Consider the following 13,665-nt stretch of genomic DNA (forward strand, 5'->3'; position numbering starts at 1 on the left):
CTTGATTGGAGTCCACCTGTGGTAAATTCAATTGATTGGACATTATTTGGAAAGGCACACACCTGTCTATATAAGGTCCCACAGTTGACAGTGCATGTCAGAGCGAAAATCAAGCCATGAGGTTGAAGGAATTGTCTGAAGAGTGATTGTGAATAATGATGCCCGTAGGAGATGGCCGCCGTTTTATGATCCCGTAACCAATTGTGCTATTGTTTATGTTTTTTCACGTTATTTGTAACTTATTTTGTACATAATATTTCTGCCACTGTGTCTTATGATCGAAAAGAGCTTCTTGATATCAGGGCAGCGATTACTCACCCCGTACTGAAAGAATTCTTCTTCTTCAATGAGTCGGATGGGAAGGATTTACTCCAGACACCCGAATAGGCCCTCATCCCCGTCATTCACAGAAGGAAAAGATGGAGATATCGTGGACGACGGTCCGAGTGCCTTGTAAGGATCCGTCGTCTAGAGGGTAATCTACCTTCACCATCGATCCTATTAGCCAAAGTACAATCAATCGCTAATAAAATAGACAAACTACAAGCACGTATATCATACCAACGGGACATTAAAAACTGTAATATCTTATGTTTCCCCGAGTCGGGGTTGAACGACGACATGATTAATATACAGCTGGCGGGTTTTAAACTTTTTCGGCAGGATAGAACAGCGGCCTCTGGTAAGACAAGGGGCGGTGGCCTATGTATATGTGTAAACAACAGCTGGTGCACGAAATCTAAGGAAGTCTTGAGGGTTTGCTCTTCTGAGGTAGAGTATCTCATGATAAGCTGTAGACCACACTATTTACCAAGAGAGTTTACATCTATATTTTTCGTAGCTGTCTATATACCACCGCAGACCGATGCTGGCACTAAGACCACACTCAATTAGCTGTATACGGCCATAAGCAAACAGGAAAATGCTCATCCAGAGGCGATGCTCCTAGTGGTCAGGGACTTTAATGCAGGGAAACTCAAATCACTTTTACCTAATTTCTATCAGCATGTTAAATGTGCAACCAGAGGGGAAAACACTCTAGGCCACCTTTACTCCGCACACAGAGACACATACAAAGCTCTCCCTCACCCTCCATTTAGAAAATCTGACCATAATTCTATCCTCCTGATTCCTGCTGACAAGCAAAAACTAAAGCAGCAGGAAGCACCAGTGACTCGGTCAATAAGAAAGTGGTCAGATGAAGCAGATGCTAAGCCACAGGACTGTTTTGCTAGCACAGACTGGAATATGTTCCGGGATTCTTCCGATGGCATTGAGGAGTACACCACATCAGTCACTGGCTTCATCAATAAGTGCATCGATGACGTCGTCCCTACAGTGTCCGTACGTACATACCACAACCAAAAGCCATGGATTACAGGCAACATTCTCACTGAGCTTTCAAGGAGCGGGACTCTAACTCGGAAGCTTATAAGAAATCCCGCTATGCCCTCCGATGAACCATCAAACAGGCAAAGCGTCAATACAGGACTAAGATAGAATGGTACTACACCGGCTCCGACGCTCGTCGGATGTGGCAGGGCTTGCAAACTATTACAGACTACAAAGGGAAAAACAGCCACGAGCTGCTCAGCAACACAAACCTACCAGATGAGCTAAATTACTTCTATGCTCGCTTCGAGGCAAGTAACACTGAAACATGAATGAGAGCACCAGCTGTTCCGGATGACTGTGTGATCACGCTCTCTGTAGCCGATGTGAGTAAAACCTTTAAACAGGTCAATATTCACAAGGCCGCAGGGCCAGATGGATTACCAGGACGTGTACTCCAAGCATGCACTGACCAACTGGCAAGTGTCTTCACTGACATTTTCAACCTCTCCCTGACTGTGTCTGTAATACCAACATGTTTCAAGCAGACCACCATAGTCCCTGTGACCAAGAACACTAAGGTAAACTGCCTAAATGACTACCGACCCGTAGCACTCACATCTGTACCCATGAAGTGCTTTGAAAGGCTGGTCATGGCTCACATCAACATCATTATCCCAGAAACCCTAGACCCACGCCAATTTGAATACCGTCCCAACAGATCCACAGATGATGCAATCTATACTGCACTCAATACTGCCCATTCCCACCTGGACAAAAGGAACACCTATGTGAGAATGTTCTTCATTGACTACAGCTAAGCTAAGGACCCTGGGACTAAACACCTCCCTCTGCAACTGGATCCTGGACTTCCTGACGGGCTGCCCCCAGGTGGTAAAGGTGGGGAACAACCCATCCACCACACTGATCTTCAACAGGGGCCTCTCAGAGGCGCGTGCTCAGTCCCCTCCTGTACTCCCTGTTCACTCATGACTGCATGGTCAGGCATGACTCCAACACCATCATCAAGTTCGCCGATGACACAACAGTGGTATGCCTGATCACGGACAACGATGAGACAGCCTATGGGGAGGAGGTCAAAGACCTGGCCATGTTGTGCCAGGACAACAACCTCTCCCTCAACATATCAAGACAAAAGAGATGATTGTGGACTACAGGAAAGGAAGGACCGAGCACGCACCCATTCCCATCTATGGGGCTGTTGTGGAACAGGTTGAGAGCTTCAAGTTCCTTGGTGTCCACATCACCAACAAACTATTATGGTCCAAACACACTAAGACAGTCGTGAAGAGGGCACGACAAAGCCTATTCCTCCTCAGAAGACTCAAAATATTTGGCATGGGTCCTCAGATCCTCAAAAGGTTCTACAGCTGCACCATTGAGAGCATCCTGACTGGTTGCATCACTGCCTGGTATGGCAACTGCTCGGCCTCCGACCGCAAGGCACTACAGAGGGTAGTGCGTACGGCCTGAACAGCTAATCAAAGGGCTACCCAGACCCCTCTTTTACTCTGCTGATACTCTCTGTTTATAATCTATGCATAGTCACTTTAACTCCACCTACATGTATATATTACCTCAATTACCTCAACTAACCTGTGCCCCCGCACATTGACTCTGTACCAGTACCCCTTGTATATAGCCTTGCTTGTTATTTTACTGCTGCTGTTTAATGATTTGTTACTTTTATTTTCTATTTTCTACTTATCTATTTTTTACCTAACACTTAAAAAAAATCTTAACTTCTTAAAGCATTGTTGGTTAAGGGCTTAAAACTAAGCATTTCAATGTAAGGTCTACACCTTTTGTATTCGGCATGTGTGACAAATACAATTTGATTTGATTTGATAGAGCGCCAAGACAGGATTGTGTCGAGGCACAGATGTGGGGAAGTGTACCAAAACATTTCTGCAGCATTGAAGGTCCCCAAGAACACAGTGGAACCACCAATACTCTTTCTAGTGCTGGCCGCCCGGCTTTACTGAGCAATCGAGGGAGAAGGGCCTTGGTGAGGGATGTAACCAAGAACCCGATGGTCACTCTGACAGAGTTCTAGAGTTCCTCTTTGGAGATGGGAGAACCTTCCAGAAGGACAACCATCTCTGCAGCACTCCTCAGTAAGAGGCACATGGAGTTTGCCAAAAGGCACCTAAAGACTCTCAGACCATGAGAAAAAAGATTCTCTGGGCTGATGAAACCAAGATTGAACTCTTTGGCCTCAATGCCAAGCGTCACGTCTGGAGGAAACTTGGCACCATCCCTACGGTGAAGCATGGTGGTGGCAGCATCATGCTGTGGGGATGTTTTTCAGAGGCAGGGACTGGGAGACTAGTCAGGATAGAGGCAAAGATGAACGGAGAAAAGTCCAGAGAGATCCTTGATGAAAACCTGGTCCAGAACGTTCAAGACCTCAGACTGGGGTGACAGTTCACCTTCCAACAGGACAATGACCCTAAGCACACAGCCAAGACAACGCAGGAGTGGCTTCGGGACAAGTCTCTGAATGTCCTTGAGTGGCCCAGCCAGACCCCGGACTTGAACTCGATCGAACATCTCTGGAGAGACCTGAAAATAGCTGTGCAGCAACGCTCCCCATCCAACCTGACAGAGCTTGACAGGATCTGCAGAGAAGAATTTGAGAAACTCCCCAAACACAGGTGTGCCAAGCTTGTAGCGTCATACCCAAAAAGACTCGAGGCTGTAATCGCTGCCAAAGGTGCTTCAACAAACTACTGAGTAAAGGGTCTGAATACTTATGTAAATGTGATATTTTGCTTTGTATTTTTAATAAATTAGCAAACATTTCTAAAAACCTGTTTTTGCCCTGTCATTATGGGGTATTTTGTGTAGATTGATGAGGGGAAGAAACAGTTTAATAAATGTTTGAATAAGCCTGTACCCTAACAAAATGTGGAATAAGTCAAGGGGTCTGACTACTTTCCGAAGGCACTGTATACAACCAAATGATCTGTAATACGTTTCCTGACTGACACCCCCCATTCCTGCACTACAAATGCTGACCCAGTGCATCTTGTCCTTGGATCCTTTGAACCATCTGTGTAAATGGCCACAAAATCCTGATACACAGTATCCAAACATCTCTTAAACAAATCAGATGGATCAACGCCCTTCCTATCTTTCTGTAGTCTCTCCAACACTTCTAGATCAACTACTGGAGGTGGGAGTAGCCATGGTGAATTTATAGGAATAGCTACCTTTGGACTAAACTCCCTTCCATACAGTCCCATCTTCTTCGCCTTGGTATTACCCACCCACCCACCCAAAGCTTGTGTTCTGTCCTCACTGATGTTCCCAGCATGCCTGTATAATCCCTTTCGCAGGATGAGAAACCCCATGTCCATGTAGGTTGACCCAATATTCATGCCAGCTGCTGTCTTCTAATATACAATGGCATATCCCCCATCTGCATCTGTAGTTCAGCCACTGGGGAGGTCCGAAATGACACACTACATATGAGTCCTTGTCCCTGTATGACATCTAGCCTTTCCAATGAGGTCCGGGCTGCCGAACCATACGCTATACTTCCATAGTCTATTACAGATCAGATCAATGCAACATACATGGTCCTCAATGAGGAACTCCCAGCCCCCCACTCCTTCCCCGTCAGACAGCGCATCACATTTAGCACCTTCATGCACTTTCCCACCCCTCTCTCAATGTGTTCTGCCCAGGTCAGTCTGGTGTCAAAGTACACCCCAAGGAACCTGAAGGCCCCCACCCTCTCCAAGTTTCTCCCATATAACCTCAAGCGTACCTCATCTCCCACCTTCCTCCTGGTAAAGGACACTGTCTGAGTTTTCTCTACAGAGAACCTGAATCCCCACATTAATGCCCACCGCTCTACCTTATCAATTGCTTCCTGTACCTTCCTGACTATGTATGGCACATTTCTTCCCCTCTCCAATAAGGCCATATCATCTGCAAATAACGACGGCCCAATATCTGAGAGTTAACGTCACTGATCATGACTGAGAACAGCAGAGGACTAATCACGCTTCCCTGCGGTGTACAGCAGGTAGCTACATGACAGAGACTTCCCCACCCTCACCTGGATAGACTTTCCAAACAGGAAATCCTTTATCCAGTTGTATGTTCTTCCTCCTACCCCTATAATATCAACCTTGATTAACAACCACTCCTACCACATCATATCATACGCCTTCTCCACCTCAGAAAAGACAACTACAACAGTCTCCTTGTTCACCTGAGCCTTCCTGACCTCTGTTTCTAAGCAGAGCACTGGGTCCATAGTTCCCCTCCCTTTCCTGAACCAACTCTGATGTGGCGATACTAGACCCCTTCCCCTCCAGGAAGTAAGTTAGCGTCTCTGTAATCATGCGTTCGTTACATATACAATTGATGTTAAAGCTATTGGCCGATAGCTTGTTGGCCTCATTGGGTCCTTCCAGCTGCATGGTAGTTTCCCCTCCTCCCACACTCAACACCAATAACTTATCCAGTGCCACTAAGATGGGCCAACATAACATAGCACACCTCATATTTCCCAGGGGAAGTTAACCCAGCCTTACCTATTGCCCTTTTCATCTCTGTCATTGTAAATCGTGTATTCAATGCATCATTTACCTCCTCCCTCCTATCCAGCACTCCTAGGTGCTCCTCTCTTGTTCTCTCTCTCCCCCTCTAACCCTCCTCTGATAAATTTGGCATACTATGCACTTGGACAAACGCTTTGGCCATCATCTCTGCCTTCTCCTCATCTGTTACTGTCACATCCTCCCCACTCATCAGCACTGGATAATCCCACTCTCTTCTGACCCCACTCATCCTCTTAATCTTCCCCCACACTTCTTCCACAGGTGTCGCCTGTGGAACTGCTTATACTGAATCCGTTGGAAGTTATGCGTCATTTTCAGTACTCTAAATGCCCTGTTCCTACTCCTCACCATTGCCCCACACTCCTCCGTCAACCGTGGGACGGCTTTCCTCCTCCTCTCTGAAGTTAGGTATAGCCTCAGTAGCTGTTCTCACCCAGTTATTCATACTATCCACATCCCCTCATATCCACCAGATCCCACTTTGCCCTTCCAAACGCCCACCTGCCTACTCCATCCACTGACACCTCCTCCTCCCTCTGGCCTACTGTGCATACTATGGGGTAATGATCACTCCCTACTGTCGTCGACTCTCATACCTCCCACTCACAGATTCCTGCCATCGCACAAGATACTAGAGTGAGGTCCAATACAGACTCTTTCCCTGTGGCTACATCAATCCTGGTCCCTCTGCCATCATTCAGGCACCAGATCTTTCATGTCTGTCACATATTCCCTCCCTTGGCCATTTCCATCAATCCGTTTCCCCCCCAGAGCGTGTTGTGGGCATTAAAATTCCCACACCACATTAACTTCTATTCTGGCCCTCCACCCTCTCCAGCACTACCAAGTCCAATATCCGACAAGGATTAAAGTAGTTCCCTATACTAGCACCCCTCCTTTCAACAACACCTCCACCACCACATATTCCTGTTCAATACCTTTGCCTAGCATCCTGTAAGGAAGTCCTTGCTTTATGAAGGTGGCACATCCCCCCCTCCCACTAGATCTCTGTCCCTACGAACCACTACATATCCCTGTATGATAAACTCCACAGTTGGTTTGAGCTATGTTTCCTGCACAGAAATCACATCAGGCTTTGCTGTCATATCCTCAATGAACTGCTTGAACTCATGCCCATTAGTCAACAGGCTTGGAGCATTCCATTGTAGTACTACCACCATAACTAAGATCCAGTAATACATGACTCCACCGTTGGCTGATGGAGGTCATCTCCAACCTCTTCCCATGTCAACCCTCTCATAGTCAGATGTCTCCCAGCCACTTTCACTATTAGCTGAATCCTCTCTGTTTTAGGCTCTACTTTAGCAGTGCTTATGATAGCTCCTGCTATGAACGTCACCAGCTTTCTCTTATCCATGTGTGCCATATCGCCGCCCACCTGCCCCGTAATCCCCCGGTCTAGATGCTCCTACCCATCTCTCCCATGAACCTGTATCTCCCTGGACCTGGACCACCCTCACTGCCTCACCATATGACACCCTTCTCTCCACTCTCACTTGTTGCACTTCCTCTGCCTGCTTCATTGCCTCATATCCAACATATGCCACACTATGAGCACCCCCACAGTTGCAGCACTTTGGTTGTCCACCATCCCCACACTTCCCATACTCATGCTCCCCTCCACACCTGGCACACCTCTTTTTCTCTTTACAGACTGTTGCACATGCCCAAACCTCTGGCAGTTCTAACACCTTAAAGGCTTCGGGATACACAGCCTCACATAATAACTCCTATATCCTATGGTTACTTTATATGTCAGTACCCTGTCCTTGAAGGGTAACAGAACAGAAGGGCTACCCTAACTCCACCCCTTGTTGCTTGCAATCTTTGAACATTCACTAGAACTCCACTCAAGTTGTTGCTGACCTCTTTAGTGCCAACACTCACAGGCACTCCTGTTATCACCCCTTTAATCCACTGCTTCCCTGTTTGATCAGTCCAAATGCTCGACACCATTCCTGTTATCACCCCTTTAATCCACTGCTTCCCTGTTTGATCAGTCCAAATGCTCGACACCATTCCTGTTATCACCCCTTTAATCCACTGCTTCCCTGTTTGATCAGTCCAAATGCTCGACACCACTCCTGTTATCATCCCTTTAATCCACTGCTTCCCTGTTTGATCAGTCCAGCTGCTCGACACCACCTTACACTTCCCTATTTGCTTCACTCAGAGCTTTTTCCTTCTGCGCCATGTCCTTACAGAACACCAATATGGTCCCATCTCTTAACACTTCAGCATTGACAACTTCCCCAATCGACTCTTTTGTCACAGCCGGCAACCTTATCGGACTCATCGCCCCAACTCCCCCTTCCTCCCTAAACTTCAGAATCACTTTATGCTCCTCCTCACCTTTGTGCTCCCCTCGCAAATTATCTCGCACTTCCTCTGCACTCTCTACCTCCGAACTGCTGCTAGCGTTTGGAAACTGTTTCTCTCCTCAAACTTCATTTTCTGTCTTCTCTCTGCCTCCATAAACCTCTCTCTCCCCTTCAAACCCCAACTCCATTTCTCTCCTGCTTTCTTTTTCTCTTTCCTACTCCGCCTTTTATTTGTACCGCTATGCTCCATACTTGATTCACTTTCTTCTCCATCACTATCTCCTACCACAGCCGTGCCGAACCGCCTCCATACCGAGTAAAGTTTGCTTGTTAGTTTATCAATGATTGATACTGGAGCTCTGACCAACCCACGTCAACAACCATCGCCAGCAATTCACCTGTGTCCCAGAAAGCGTCACAGGGCTATAAAGCTGAAGCATCCTTTTAGAACATCTTCTCACCACCAAATATGGTAGTCAGAAGAAGTCCAGTCGCAGGTAGTGGGAGAGGATTGAACTAGGTGAAACAGGGCTGACATTCTGCTCATTTTCTCATCGATGAAACATCTGATCTCAATACCTTTTTCTGTTCCCAAAACTAAAATCTGTTACGAACACAGTGTAGTAAGTTTAGAGACATAACGCGTTGCAAAAGTTTTAGCATTGTTTAGAAGGAGTGCAAAGTTGAATTGTCTTTATGCACATGCGCACTTCACAGAACAGGCGTTCCCTAACGGAAATATACAAATAAATGCTACAACGGCCAATAAGATCTCCCTAGCTTGGCTTTAGTCACCTCCTTGCTTGTTCTGCCCACTATACTTAATTTGCTCTCATTGTAAACTATACTGATCTAGGGTTAGTTATAAATATCTTCGGTGGATGTTTCAGAGCTGCTAGCGTCAGCTGACTGTCATGGAGGCAAAGACCTCGTTCAGGGTCATTTCTTATTTTGTAAAGTATGAAAAAGATTGGATACATTTAGTTCTCGGAAACCACATCAATATGGTAAAGAATTATTCTGCATGTGATGTGCGCATTTCATATGGATGTGGTTCCGGACAAGCTAAACACTTGTCCTGAGGTTGTGCGATCTTCTGCGCAGCGCGACTAAAACAAAGATCAGCTGAAACGTGCCCATAAATCTAAACTGCTGGGTCTGCTGTTTTGTTCTTTGACTACCATGCTCTTACCTTATATTTGTTGCCACCTATTGATGCATTTAGCTAGCTACATGTTCCAAAGTACTGCTCCAAGAGATTGGCTAAAAGTAAAATACTAGACTTAATTGTGAGTGCACTGGGGTAAATGGTTCCACAGAAATGTAATTATAACAAACTCATTGGATAATTCTCAAAATTGTGGTCTGGCTTCAATCCTTCCAAAATGACTGGTGCAGGTGGTAGGGGAAACTGTTTAGCCCAGGTTTGCCAAAGTATATGTCGTCTCCCTTACGAAAAAAATATGTAACTAATGCTGTAGCCATTTGGTTAATTGTTCAGCAGTCTTATTGCTTGGGGGTAGAAGCTGTTAAGGAGCCTTTTGGTCCTAGATTTTGCACTCCTGAACCGATTGCTGTGCGGTAGCAGAGAAAACAGTCTATGACTTGGGTGACTGGAGTCTTTGACAGGTACATCAATAGACTCCTAAGAATTAAACCTCTTCTGTGCATGTGCAAATAGCTGACCTGATATTAACTAAAGCCCTCTTGGGCAAATATGGGATACACCTTCAAGGTTAATTATTGCAAAAACATCTTTGATAATGCCTAATGTAATAAAATAATGAAAATGCATTTTATTAATAAAGCTAATAATAGATCAATAATATTCATAATAAATCACTCCTAGCGCTCATGGCTGTCTGGCTAGAAAATCACTAATCATCCTGGACACTGTCCCAGTTTAGATTACACACATCTCACTTATGAGGTTGAGATGTCTGTCTTTAGTAGTGTGCAGGAGAGAAAACCCATGAGATGGCACTGGCACGTGTCCATCTGGTGGTTTAAGGGCACTCCTTTCACGCTCTGCCTCCACTGGCAGCATTGTTCATTATGTGGGTGGATATGGAAATAGGTTTGGCATCTATATTCAATACATAGCCTGCAGATATGGGCCTGTTTTGGTGGTGACACACTAGAGTGTCCCAAGGTCACACAGGCTCATATGCCATATTGTCTGACATGTGTGGAAGAGAGCGAGAGTGAGTGAAAGAGAGAGGAAGATAGAGATTAACTGAGAAAGAAGGACATGGTGGAAATAGGATTACAAAAAAGGGATGCGCAAGACAATGACAGAGAGAGTGATAGAGGATGGTGTTTCTTGCAATTATGTGACCAAACAAGAAACAAAAATAAAATTGTGACTAATCTGGACCAGTGGCTTTGGTAGACGGTCTTCCACGTAAAGGGAGATCGTCACACAATTGAGGGTCAGGTTAGCTCTTACATTAAGCCAAAATCCTTTGATGAATGCTTGGGAGGTATTCCAGCATATTGCAAGGGGTTGACAGCATGGGTTGAAAGGGGGACCAGCATTTGACCATGACAGTAAGGCAAACTCATTAAGCCCTTACCAATCATGACAGGTCAGCTTCATAGAGCTGACCTCACCAGTGGAGGTTAATCTGCAGGCTGGGCAATGTTTCACACTGCCAGTGAAATTTGTTACAGGCAATGCCATCACATGGAATGCTGCAATCAACAGCAGTGCACAATCTCATGACTGTCTCATAGTGGTAAACACAGGGAATGTGCGCCTGTATAAAAACTGGGTTTTGTGGGAAACTGGTTTTAGCATCTACTCATAAGGCATACTCAAAAACATGTATTTTAGTACAAATACTAGATTCTTTATTTGAATATTTTACAACTTTGAAAACATATTTACAGAAACTAGTTCTGCATTATTACACTTAACACACATGTAGCTTTCATACTGAAACATTGCTTGCTAGAGAAAAAAATAATAAAAATTGTCTTGACTGCAGAAGCACCACCGAAAAACTCAGCATGGACAGAAAACGAGGAGAGGGACATAATTGAACACTGAGCAACATACAAGTCGAAACGAGACTGGCTTGCACTGCCAGACAAGGCCTCTTGATTGGACGGTACAGATCTATTTGTTAAGGCGGAATCGGTCCTCACCATTATCAATAAACAGCACTACAACCTGCCCCGCCCTTCCTGGTTCAGCACATGTAACAGAAAAGTGTCCTTAAACATAGAGGATGACTTCATCTCAAAATCAGATCAGGTATTAAGCTAATTATTCATTAACGCATACTGAACCCTCACTGTCAGAAAGAGTAAAAAATTTGAGTTGTGTTACTAAAATTGCATGTTTAAGTGTTTGAAAGAACCTTAAAATGAAGGTGAGCTAATCAGACAGACATTTGGAGGCGAGGCAAGCTGTGTGTGACAGGGGCACATTTGCAGGTAAGCAAATTCCAATAGTACAAATAGCTTGGACAAAGACAGCTTGACATGCAAAGACAGAATGCATAGGACAGATGAAATTCATGAAATTAAGTCTCAAAGGCTACCAAAAAAAATACTTCAACCAAATTTAAATAGTATTTACTCCACAAACATAATGTAACAATTGATGTTCTTTTCAATTATTTGTATGCTAAAATAAGCTAGATCAATAGTGACAACATTGGTCTCCATTACACTGTTGGCCTGACTGCAGGGTTTAGATAAGAAGCTGTACCCTGGTCATGCTTGTGAAGCTATGGCTTTCCTTCTTTGGTTTCTATAAGGATTCAAAAACCTGCATTGTTGTTTGTTTCTCATATACTACCTGTCACATAACTAGAGCCACACACACACACGATCAAACCCGTTCTGGTCACATTGCATTTTAGGCATGACTAAAAAGACACCCAAGTGGTCTTCTGACTGTTTTGCACCGAAAATATGAGTGGCCATCGTTCTCCACAAGCAGAATGACGGTTTAACTGTCAAACTGATATGCTCTCAATTTTAAAATACATTTTATGTTACAGTATAGGTGCAGATATTTCTCCAAACCCAAATGAAAACATGAAAGAAAATAAGTTTTCCTCTTTGGTGCGCTGGCTTCATAACAGAGCAAACATTGGCTAACAATGCAGACGGGTGTGTATTCTGCTATTATGAAGAAGAACCAAAAGCATGCTAAGACCAGAACAGGATGATCAACTTCTAGCTTTCATGAAATAATGAAATTGCACACACACATACACATACATAAATAATGTACAGTATTAAACACATTTAATTGACAAAATAAAAGCAGCAGGTAAATTGTTATTGGGAGACAGAACAAAAACTATTTTGAGATGACACCCACCACACAGAGACTGATTCTTGCTTAATAGTAAGATGGCATGATTCTTATTTGCCATCCATGGAGCAAAATATAGCTTCACAAAAGAATCACAGGGTGAATCCATATGTTGGATGACATTTCAACTGTCACATCAATGGCTATCAAACTAATAATATTAAGTTATAAAAATAAAACTTTGTTTAATAATTCATACCTGACCTAGCTGTTTCGGTTGAAAGCATTCCTAGATGCTACCATTAGCGTTGCAAGTTAACACATATCAACAACAGACATTCAAACAAGAACCTACACACTTTTTACACGCACACGATCATTTCATGGCCCTGGCACACTACTACCGAGTCAAACATGATCATGTATGAACATGTCAACATCGTGGTTCTTTCGGCCCATGGAAGGGAGGGATTGAGAGTATTTACTTCAAGGTTCAACCCTTTATAGATTGTGAATGCTTGTGTACACATCTGGCACAACAGCAGGATAACCATCCTTATCAGTGACAAAGTGAAGACACTCTCTGCCTTGTTACGACACACAATATTTACAAACCCATGAGGATGTGCGCACCAGCAGAACAGTTCAGACTAGCCTATAGGTGGCACTCTGGAGAGACCTCTGCTAGCTGAGCTAGTACACCAGCAGAACAGTTCAGACTGGCCTATAGGTGGCACTCTGGAGAGACCTCTGCTAGCTGAGCTAGTACACCAGCAGAACAGTTCAGACTAGCCTATAGGTGGCACTCTGGAGAGACCTCTGCTAGCTGAGCTAGTACACCAGCAGAACAGTTCAGACTAGCCTATAGGTGGCACTCTGGAGAGACCTCTGCTAGCTGAGCTAGTACATTATACTGGCCCTTTATCCTAATCCAAGACCCTGACACGCTGATCTACATCCTTTCTGATCACAAGTCACTGTAACCTCTCTAAACCCCACAACAACCCAGCTCCTCTCAATTCCACAGTCTTAGTATTCATCCACACACACAGACGACTTGGAACAGATTGTCTGTCTGTGTTGTAGCTGTGTGACTATCAAAATGTATAGGCAACACAAC

At 44.6% G+C, this 13,665-nt stretch overlaps 1 long non-coding RNA gene across 1 annotated transcript; it reads left to right on the plus strand.

The window, feature by feature from the left end:
* Positions 1 to 12,684: 12,684 nt before the first annotated feature.
* Positions 12,685 to 13,602, plus strand: LOC115204204 (uncharacterized). Its single transcript, XR_003880318.1, has 2 exons — positions 12,685 to 13,206; positions 13,276 to 13,602. It is a non-coding gene; the product is annotated as an uncharacterized LOC115204204 (long non-coding RNA).
* Positions 13,603 to 13,665: the final 63 nt, after the last annotated feature.

Source organism: Salmo trutta, chromosome 12, assembly GCF_901001165.1.
Source record: "Salmo trutta chromosome 12, fSalTru1.1, whole genome shotgun sequence".
NCBI lineage: Eukaryota > Metazoa > Chordata > Actinopteri > Salmoniformes > Salmonidae > Salmo > Salmo trutta.